The 12,067-nt window shown below is 32.8% G+C and overlaps 1 protein-coding gene and 1 long non-coding RNA gene across 7 annotated transcripts in view; one reads left to right on the plus strand and one right to left on the minus strand.

The window, feature by feature from the left end:
- LOC119641136 overlaps nucleotides 1-12,067 on the minus strand; it is a 132,551-nt gene that overhangs the window by 111,833 nt on the left and 8,651 nt on the right. The gene's annotated exons all lie outside the window — the stretch shown is intronic.
- LOC119641138 lies at nucleotides 11,169-11,501 on the plus strand. Its single transcript, XR_005247795.1, has 2 exons — nucleotides 11,169-11,342; nucleotides 11,423-11,501. It is a non-coding gene; the product is annotated as an uncharacterized LOC119641138 (long non-coding RNA).

Here is a 12,067-nt window from a genome sequence, read left to right on the forward strand (position 1 = left end):
ATTTTAGTTAATCAAAAGACCAATTGTATGCAGACAACAATGGCATTGTTCTATTAGCTGCAAAGCAAAAACAAGCTAAAAATATCTATAATTATAAAATTGTACCACGTTCGAGGTGTACTTTCTAACGAAGTAGTCGAATATGTTTGACCAACATAACATGACGGACGTTTTCCTCTCTTTCCGTCAACTTAGACGGCAGACTACTCCAACATCGCCAACTAGCAAAGCCTGTTTCTATAAACACGAAGTTTAAGAACAACAGTCAGTGTCAGTAGTTCTTCTTTTAACTTACTTGTGAAGATTCTTTCCAGCCTGCCCGTTGAACGTCTTTTATTTCATTTTCATTTCGTTAGAGGCTTAGAAATATATTTGTATTACTATTATTAATAATTTAGCCAGAGAAGAAATTCTATAGTCCGTATAGTCCTAGAACACTTGCATCGAAGGCTTTCGGTTTTATATTTCAGAGTTTTCACTCTACCGCACTTGATGTATAAAACCCATGACCATTCAATTGTTAGTCGAGACTCTCTGGCTATTCAGCCACTCAGGCGAAAAATAAGTTTTCAGTTCAAAGTGGAACTCATTAGAGCTTTATTAAGAATGTGGCAAGAAGTCGATCAGCAGAATTTATTCCCTCCTTAACTACTGACTGACTAATGATTTCGATTAATGTCGATCCGCATTAAGAGGTTTTAAATTTTTTCCAAGAAAAAAATTCCTATTTTTTATTACATTATATTATCAATATTCCCTATGTGGCCAGCTTTAGCGAAGAGGCACACCTCCCTCTTATCATTTTGAAACGTTTTACATAAATGTTTTTGGACTTTTAATTTCTTTTTTATGCCGGTCAGCCAGTCATGAGACGCAGCTAATGAGCTAGAATTATAGATATGGACATTTCTACGAATAAACCGAAGACGGAAAAAGACACTCAATTGCTATTAGATAGATTTCATATTGAGGTCATAACACGATCATACCATGCCTTATTAAGTTTCAGATACGTATTTCTCACAAGCTTATCGTTGGCTAGTCGTTATATAAAATGTTCTTCAATATTTAAATAGCAGAGCCTACTATGTATCGGTAAACTAAAGAGGTCATCTAGGATATCAGTAAAGTCAAAAGCGTCCATTCAAATCAGCCTGCCTAACTTAAATAGATTTACCCGCTAATGATACGTACGAGAAGGGTATATGGAATTCGTTAATCATACAACACTTAGTGACTCACTTGTTTTTCAACGAAAGAAAAAAACTTATCGTCATCAAATATTTTTTACTCCCCATTAAGTATTTCTGACACAAACAAATACACACCCGCACACATAAAGCATAAAAAGAATAAAAAAGGAAGTTACACAACCTTGAACCAACCAAGTTTTGGCTTCAATATATGATTATACATACACACACACACACAGTTGTTTGACTTAAAAGTGAGAAGGTATCCTTGTAAAGCGCATATAGCAAGTATAATGCATAACGGAACGAAACAAATTTGAAAATGGGAAGAACGCCTTCAAAGAATTGTATACAGATCGTGGAGATTAGGAAACAGAGCAAACGAGTTTCTTTTTACGATTCGCTTAACACGTTCACTAGCATGGTCTCCTGGTGAAACCGATGGCATGTAGGAGCCGTATAAGTGGCGGTTGAGAGAATCGCTAGTGACGTTGAATTATGTGAAATATATCAATAAAATCATGCAGTCTCAGCGTTTATACATCGATGCAAAGGAAAAGCTATCAAAAGCTCAACAAAAAAAGGTAAGCAAAAATAGTCTTTAGACTCTCTTGAGTTACGCCCCAGTCACTTTCACAGTAGGCCTGACCGTGTTGATATGTTCAGATATTCGGAGTCGTAAGATGACGCGATTAAAGTCGACTCAAACCTTTCTTTGTTCAACTCGATTTTCATTTGCCACTGGCCAACTTAAGCCAGTTGTTCTGTTGTATATAGTTCTTAATGAAACTTTATGGAACTCAAACTAGTTCTTCCATTATTGTTTACGCTTATTTCTCTATCGATCCATTTTTATTTTTTAGTCGTAGTGCTTAGTTTTTTAAAACTATTTCGCAAATTGAAATCGATTTACCAAACGAACTTTTGTTTCTGGATTTATAAGGGAAACTGCTCATCTTTATACAATTAAAGCAGAAATTCAACGCAGACTGGTGAATAAGTTCTTAAGAAGACAATCCAAAATCAAAAAGAAATTCGAAAAAAAGTGCACAAGGAAATTTCCTTAAGGAAAATTATGTATACAAATCCGATGCTAATTAGAAATTCAGAGTGACTTGAGCTAGCCTTCGAAATTAATTATTTTGTTATGGGATACCATCCCCGGCTTTCTATGACTATATATATATATATAGAGAGAGTTATAATTCGCATGTCCTGCCATCGACGACTTAAAGAGGCGGAGTGGAGTGTAAGGAGTATAAGAGACTAAAAACCCAACCCACAATAGCCAAAACGGACAAACAGACTACTGGCAGTACATATCGAAAGTGGAAAATTGATGAAACAAACTTTAGAACTTTCATAAAATGCAATAAAACTTGACCCCATTTAAAATGTGAGTAATTATCACTTGAAGAAATATCAACAATTTGTGTAACGAAGTTTTAAAGGATAGAAACACAATATTCTGGAAATGTTTCAATATAAATGAAGAAATACATCCATACACACATACTTTGACAGTTCTTATATAATTTTATTATGACATTTTCACAAGTCTGAGCTCAGCACTTTTCGGTTTTTTCACTAAAGGAAAAAAAAATTTAACTTTGAATTGATTAAGAAAATGCGTAGGTGTACATATTATTTTAATTAATTTCTTTTTTTTTTTTTTTTTTTTTATTACTTTTTTTTACCTTTTACAACGTTTTCTTGTAATCACAATTGTATGTAAAGCAATACATTCGTATGTGTCGGTAGATTATAATGATAATGATAACGATGACTACGTATGCATACACACATATATATATATATATATATATATATAAAGACGACATCAACAATGTAAAAGACGTTAATTCGACACAACTACTATTCGTAATGCAACGATATTTGCAAATTTGTCGGTTCGTCAGTCTTTTTCATTCGTCTGCCTCATGCAGCAGCAGCAGCAGCAGCAGCAGCAGCAGCAGCAGCAACGGCAGCAAACTGACAATATTAACACACGTTCACATACACGAATAATAATCAACGTATGAGGGAATATTGCACGCGTTTGAGTGTATGATTCCACTCGAAAAATGATTTATTTAAAAATACCGCCGACGCCAAAAGCCGCAAGTACGTCCACGTACGAGTTACAAACAATAAAAAAATTATTATATTTGTTTAAATTATAAAAAAAAAAAATTATAAATGCATTTATATATATATATATATATATGTATATATATATATATGTACATTTATACACAGCGCGACACACTCATGGCTTACAATTCAAAGTAGAAAAAAACAAAAAAGAAACGTTTCTCTTAGTGTACGTTTGTGCAGTTAATCGTCAGCACGCAACACACACATGTCAGCTTAGTTACGTTTTTGCTACTGACGACGTTGAATCCAACAAGAACATTTCGAACCGAACGACGACCGCATACAATGCAAAATACAATGAAATCAACGTACAACGGCAGCAACAAAAACAATAACTACAATGCTGATGGAGATACAGACAACAATAATAATGATAATAGTAGAAGTAGTAGTAGTAGTAGTAGTAGTAGTGGTAGTTGTACGTTGCAGCAGAAGTAGTGGTAGATAGAAGTATGCGTTAGAGAGCAATAACAAACGCAAAGATGATAATATTGATGTTAAGCGATAGCCGGTTATCATGTTCATTACTCGCAAAACTTTTACTATATATGTTATGTAAAAGAAAAACATACATAAACATATATAAATATATATATATATATATATATATATATGTATACGTGACCTAAGTTACTATTTTTGCTTTATAATATAAAAAAAAACTAAATAATGATGGGAACAGAGATGTTAGAAGCTACGTGGTAAATAATTGTGGAATTAAAATAAATTGAAAAGTACCAGGCAACCGATATTATTATGGCACAAACAAACAACTCTTGTTTTTGCTTCTCTTTAACTCTTTCATATATATATATATATTTCGCCCTCTTTCCGCCGCCCTTTTTTTTATACAACTCTCTCACTACACTGCAAATAAATTGTATACATAAACTGCATATTTTGAGGCAATGGTTGCCAATTTAGCTTTTTTTAAAAGCGTTTAGCGGTTTTCCAAGCAATTAAATATAGAGGTATTTAGGTAAACGGCATAATAGATTTTAGAAAAAAATTAACTAAAAAATAATAAAACTATATGGTGAGCGATTGAAATAATTTTGGCTTGGCTTACAACGAGAGTTATTAAAAACTTATCTTCAAGCCATAAAGAGATCATAAGGTTTACAATAATATTAATGGTTAATGGAGAGAAACGCAAGTCTATGATCTTCTCAAACGTTTTAAATTTAAAATTTTATAAGGAAGGTGGATGAGAAAAAGTCAATCGAAAACATAATTCCGTAGTTTCTAGTTAAAGCTCTTTAGGGCGTGTTGCCATTTTGAACTATGATTTAATGAGAGAAATGCATGAAGAGTGTTATTGAGTCATTTTAACAAGCAAATGATTGCAAATTTTCATCGATACTCTAAAAACAAGTACTAAAGAATTCAAATATCCGCAAATCATTCCGTGATTGTTTTTCAAATATTTTAAATTTTTATGAAAATAAATTCAAAATTATTCGTACAATTCAACTTTATTTGCAAGAAAAAAATTGTTACGTGTTGACATCAGTGCTTCGGATAAACATAACACATACGCATATGAGTTTTCAAAATAAACAAGAGATGTGTATATGCATTGGAGTCTGATGATGGTTTTGTGATGGTTAAAATAACAGAAAAACAATAAAAACAATTTGTATAACACCATACAACTCACACACACAATACACACTAAAATGTTGTACATTCAAACAAACACCCAAGCGATCATACACACATCTACACATGCTTATATATACATACAACAAACGAGACAATAAAATCGTACAAACACACAATTCCCAACAGTCAAGAGAACATACATGTCAGCCAGTCAGTTAGTTACGTTGCTCAGTCAGTTATTCAGTCAAACAGTCATAATTTTTTTTTTCTTTTTGTACGATTGAGTAAAACTTTATATGCCCACCAGCCAGATTTACGGTACGACTTATAAACAGACAGGCAAGCAAACAAACTATTTGAGAGTCGTTGAATAAGCAAAAAAAAAAAATAAATAAATAAAATAAAGTATGCTTGTGTTTGCGTGCGGACGAGTGTATGTTGATTGAAAACAACTATTCCGCATACAATAACAAAAATGGCTATATATATATGCATGTGTAATGCAGAGGGAGAGAAAAAAAACATGAATATTTTTGTCAGTATATATATGTGTATATGTTATCTGTATGGAAAACAGTTTAATGGTACACTGCAACTTTTGGGAGAACTATAATAAATTATATTAGATGCAGATATTGCAATGTTTTAAATAATCTAAATTTAAGAAGAGCTATAAACAAATTAAACTCATTGCACTCGAAATTCTTACAACTCTTAAACAAGAAGAGTAGAGCAGAAGAAAAAACGCAATTATGTCTACGCCGTGTGAATATTTGGCGTGCATCACTGCTTGGTCACAGTTACTGTCTACCTCTTCTGCATGGGAACATATTCCTAACATATAGAACATAAAAATACTTAAAATTTTATATTTAGACGAATTCATGTTTGGTGACGAAGTTTTCATTTTTAAACTCGCTCGTATGATTACATCAAGTTTGTGGACGAAAGTTTGTTCCGAAAGCACATCATCAGAGATTGCCAGAAAGTAAAGCGAACAAAGATGACATCTGCCTCGGTCATTCGCCACTTTTAGACGAACAATGATGAAGAACAATTTAGAAACTTGAGATGTGGTAACTAAAAAAAAAAAGATGCTCGTTAATATATAAAAAGCGAACGGCTTTTCTGCTAAAGACTTCTAACATGTATTGTTTTGTCGATTCGCCTAAAGGAGCATTTCCCAAAGTCACAAAACATGTTTTCCTTTCTAAAGTTTCCTTAAAATAAACACCAATTTCGTACTATCCTAAAAATTAAAGATTGAACTCATTTGAAGAAAGGAAGAAAGAACATTGAGAAACTGCTTTAAAAACGATTTTATTTCAATTGTTTTCTACTTCATCTGCTTCTATTGCCCTATTTCGGAATCAGTGAAGTCAAGGACCGTATTCGATGTTTATTTGAGGAATACAAGAAAAACATATTAGATGTTATGTATCTATCATACGTTGCATTATTTGAAAATTTCACATCAAGAGATGATCAACATGAAGCAGAGGGAGGCAGATGGCAATGAGTATGAAGTCACTTTCTTTGTTTTTAATTGCAAATATGTCATTTAGCCTTTGCAACATTTTTCCCTACACTTGTCGGCAGGTTGCTATTTGTAAATTAATCAAAACATTACATTGATTGCAAGGTACGAATATTATAACGTACTTAGGGAGAAGAGAGACTGGTTCGTGAGTAACTACATAACTAAATTTTGTAACAATCAGCCACACTTAGGTAAGGTAACTGTTATGTTATTATATGAAAATATTATTATATGGTATTTAGAAAAAGGCCATTTAGGAAAAGCTTACTACCAAGTGACTATATTTTCTAGGAATGTGCTCTTTCTCGACTTACTTTATCTCTTTATTCATTAATCGTATTTTATGTACGTATTATTTGCTTATACAGTCTCAAACGTATCTAGGAAACTAAGTAAACCAGCAAAAATGTTGCTTTAAGTAACTAAAATAAATGAAAACGAATGAGAACAATGTAATGAATGAGAGGGCAACGTTAATACATTGAAAACAGAAAAAAGAAGACCATCGAGCAGACAAGTGAAGAGCGAGGGATCCACATTATACCAATAATAACAACTAAAGTAAATAAGGAAACTATATATACAGCTTTAAGGCGAATTTTGTACACCAACCAAATAAAAATATAACCTATAAGAACTCTAAAAAATATTCTTGCTGAGCAAAAAAGCGATCAAATTTACTACTTCTTTATGTCCTGTACCGATGATTTTACTTCTTTCTCGTGAGCGCAGAATAAATGTAAGAAAAAGAGAAAAGGTCAACATGCTAGAATTCGAAAGTTTCTAAATTAATGCGCAGAAAAAAGAACTTGTTGTCCTCCTATCGAGACTTATTCCCTCTGTAGAAAATAAAAAAAAAAATTACTAGGAATAAAGCTATTTAGTTCGAAAAGTCTGCGTATATAAAAAGTAGGAATTATATGAAATGAAAATAATTACCATAAAAATTTTGGTAGTAAAGGCTCAATACATATCAAATCAGGTAATAAGAGAAGTAAAAACTCTTGATAAAGTGAATTGTAAGGACGAGAAAATAAAAAAGATTTGTATCACTTTCAAAAAAAAGTATCAAATTATGGTGACTTGAAATAAAAAATCATAAGAAAAAAAAGACTGTTTTTTTTTAATTTACTCTGAACCTGAATCGGAGATGCATATGTGATAGCGAATTGATTGCATTTTGCTTTTTTAAGTGAGCCGTTTCTGCACGACTAACAACAATAAATAAGAAAATGAAATTAAAAGAAAACTAAACGGTAGCATTGGCAATGGAGCAGCAAAAGGCAGACATACTTATATACTATACTATACAATTGTACACATGTAGACATTGTAATATCATCCATCGAGTATGATGCGAATGATGAATGTTTGCGAGCACAAACACGCTAACCCATGCACACACAATGTATGTTAGAGAGGGCAGCAACTACACACTTAGATGCTATAACATGAATAGCACAAAAACAGAGGTAAGCACAGATAGATGTCTGTCTATAAGGAGAAAAAAAATTTAAAAAAAAAATGAAATCAAGAGAAAAAGAAAACAAGGTTTGTGTATTTTATTAAAGTGTTTTATTTGGAAATGTACGCACGTTTTGTTGACGCCACCACAGATACAGTTCTTAAATCAGATAGTTATTATTATTCAGCTTAGAACGAATCCATTGGCGCCTATCACTCACTAGCTTGGTGTTTATTAAGCATATTTTGAAGCTGAAAGAAAAACTACTTATTTCCTGGTAGGTTGGGCCAGTCATGAAAAAGTAATCGTTTGCTTTTAGGAATTACCAACCAACCGAAAACAGCCAATCTGATATAAATCGGAAGTCGGAACTGCTTGCAGGATGTAAAAGCAACTTCTGGCTCGAAAGTATGATTATATTTTCCTTTATGGAGGGACTGCTAGTCGAATCAAAATCTGGATACATCTGTTTACAGAGAATTAAACTAGTTGTTCCGAGATTAAACTGGTTTTCTTTTAACGAAGCGAAGTTGGGTGCATAAATCTCGAGGTACTCTTTTTTAGGGCAAAACTGTTCGCCAGATGAAAAACTCAGTAAATTTCTGAATAAATATCTCGATGCATTGCGTTTCAAGAGGAGCTGCTGATCAGCCAAAAACATAGGTACATTCTTTTAAACGAAGAACAGTTTTTAGTTATCACTTTCTAAATTTCCAACTTGAGGAGTCTAGGTAATAATAATCACCTTTTCTTTACGTATATGCTGCAATATTTCCTAGAAAAAAAGTACAAGTCCCGAAAAGAAGGTAAAAAAAGATCCCTGCCCGCAAAAGGCAACTCTGCACTTTTAGCATACCATCGCGTGCAAAAACTGACATGCTGTAGGTACATTTTCTCATAAACTTCAAATCACGATTTTAATGTAACGTTAATGTTGGTATAGCTTTGTGTACAAAAATTTTGTGTAAAAATATTTCATTCTATTCATGTGGGATTATTGGGTATACCGAGCCGAACCTTTAATCCATTTAATTGCTTCGATATAATATGATATCGGAAACGATTAATTTACAGCTATACTCAAGCGTTGTGATCGCTCATTAGTCACAATAGAAAGCGATGTGTGTTTTTATTGCAGTTTTTATGGCTTTGTATTAAGTTTGGTGGTTCAATCGCGTAATAATCTCTGTGCAAGACTCTCCAAAATCAATTATGCTGTACAACAAACCCGTTAAGTCACCAAAAACCGCAAAAGGAAAAAATGATTGCGAATTGTGATATCCCAGCGATGTTGCTCAGAATAACACTGTTCATTTTGTGTAAACCTTAAGCAAAATTTTGAGATGACACAATTGAAGTATATATACATATATATATATATATATTCGTTAAGTTTTCAGCAAAAGGAAATTTAAAGCCAAGTGGCTTTTCCTATACAAGTCATAGACAGATGAAATGGATTTTCTTAACCATATTGATCAAGAATGTGCATACTTTCCGAAATCCCTAACGCTTTACAGTAACGGGTATAAAAGTTGAAAGTTTTTGATTAACTGTACCAGGATCGCTGTTGTTGCTCTGGCATGAATCCAAGTACGGTCTAAATAACATAACTGGACATAAACACATACCCGTCGCCATAATTCAACATACCAGAAGAGCAATACACTTAACACCGGTATGATGGAAAAGTGCTTCTAAGAACATAATGGCCATTATCTTAACACTAGCGGGAAGCGACTTAATTAATATTTTCTAAAATTCTTTATTCATTAATTAATTTTGACAACTTTTAAAATTTTTTTCTTTTTTTTTAAATAATTTTTAAGATTTTTGCAATATTTTTGAGTGTATCTTTGAATATATTTTACCGATTTTTTCAACTTACTCAGCCGAAGGTAAAAAGGACTAATTTTAAATTAACTTTCGAGATTAAAATTATTTTCGACAGTTCGAATAGATCGGCTTAGTAAGCTACACGCACAGATTACAAGGAATTCTTATAAACTTAACATACCCGCTACTGTAGGGATATAACGAAATGTTCATACATGCATATGCGGACAAATATAAAAACAAACAATCATGTATATACCGGCAAATATAAACACGACATAGAAACCAATGGGCGCACAGGCAAGCAAACATACAGGCAAATAGACAGACAGACAGACAGACAGACAAACAAATCGAATAAAACGTCAAGCAAGTATATACTGTATTTAACCATCCAATAAACATATAGAAGAGCACTTGCATACGCACATGTACATACAACACAGTCAGTTAACAACACATGCTTTGGCGTACCCAAGTCTAACTGAACACAACGCCACATCACGGAAAACCTTCCATTTTCGTGCAATGAAAATTATATGTGGTTTATATACATAAACTTCATTATATATAAACATTGTACATAAATATATATATATATATATATATATATGTGTATACAGGCATACGTGTTTACTTGCATAAGTTGTATTATACATAAGTTTGCATATTTATATCAAATGAAATTTTACGCAGAAATTGTTTTTATTCTTAGTCAGTGCTAGAGTTTTTTTATTGTTTCTGTTTTTGTAGTGGTTGTTGTTGTTGTTGTTGTTTTTAATGTTGTTGCCATTTAATAGTTGAAAGTGTTGCAAATTGAATATGCAGCTTCAATGATATCTATCAACCAGAATAGCAAGCAATAATTCCCACACATACGCATAACCGTTAATAGTAAAACAATTGCAAATTCTCTCTGCAAAGTAAAATGTTGAAAATTATTCGTAGAATTATTTAAGATTATCCGACGTTCTGTAAACATTGCATCAATTACGAGAGATTTCATTGCTATTCTAATTTAAAATCCTTTGATTATCAGAAACCATCCAATAACCTAACTATATTAGCGATAATAGAAACGTAAGGCAGACAGTATGTACCACGAACTTCTTTAAACTTAAAATGTCTTAAGAAGTTCTGATATATAATCAAGCACTTGTTCAGAAAAATTTTTACCAAAGGGACAAACTTGGCTTTAATTTGAAAACTAAAGTAATTAGAATAAATATTTTTAAAGTAACTTAGGGATATTTTTAGTAACAAACAAACAAAGTAATGGTTTGATTAATCTTTTTTTTTTTTTTTTTTGATCAGCCACTTGAGGAGGAATTCTGCATATACGCGTGAGCGTACTGGCGTTGAGGAGATATTACGAATAGGGAGAAAGAAAAGAGGGCAGCAGTTGCATGTAGGACGTGAAAAAAAGAGAAACCTTCAATGGTGGGGTCGACTATTGTTGCCGGGTTTTTTTAAAGGCGGTCAATGCTGTTGAACAGCGATGATTCGTAATAATGTGTCGTGTGGTACGCGGAAACTTCTAGGACGTGTGAGTGAGAATGCCAAGTAGACCTGTTAAAGGACTTGATAGGTGGATAAAAGTTTTTTATCTGATAAATTATTTTAAAGGCAGCCGGTGTGGTTGAAATGCGATAAGTCGTGGTAATGTCTCGTTTCGGTCACCTCCAGGACGAATGTGTGGGAACACATGCTGACTAGTCGTCTTAAAGGATTTGATTGGTAGAGAAATCTATTTTCTTTACTTTCAAATACATGTTCTGGTGTACATGAGAACACTACACTCTCGAGCTATATCAATGCCCAAGAGTACAGAAGGCTTCGGAGAATCACTGTTCGTCTATAAACATCTCAACTCTTCACTGCCCATAATCGAGGGCCTCGAGAGGAAATTTCGGGACCCCCTTCCGCACAAGAGGTCGTTAATGAAAATCAAGGAGACGGAAGCAGATACAACAGAGTCTTGTGGTACGCGTGTATTTGAGTAAAATTTCTCTCGGAAATATCCGCATCGATCACAATTCTTATGGAACAGTTATCTAGGAAAATCGATCGTGCAAAACCAGATAAATTTATCTTTCATTGTATAATAATTCCGTCCAGTTAATTACTAATTGGATAAGGAAATATAACAGATAACAGCTGATAAAAATATGACTAACATCAGATAAAAAAGCAAATAAAAATAATTTAACGACATTCGATCACAGTAATGAATGAAATTTTTGAAATTAATGAAATGTGCTTTTATAAATG

The sequence above is a fragment of the Glossina fuscipes genome, unplaced genomic scaffold, assembly GCF_014805625.2.
Source record: "Glossina fuscipes isolate IAEA_lab_2018 unplaced genomic scaffold, Yale_Gfus_2 147, whole genome shotgun sequence".
Classification (NCBI taxonomy): Eukaryota; Metazoa; Arthropoda; class Insecta; order Diptera; family Glossinidae; genus Glossina; species Glossina fuscipes.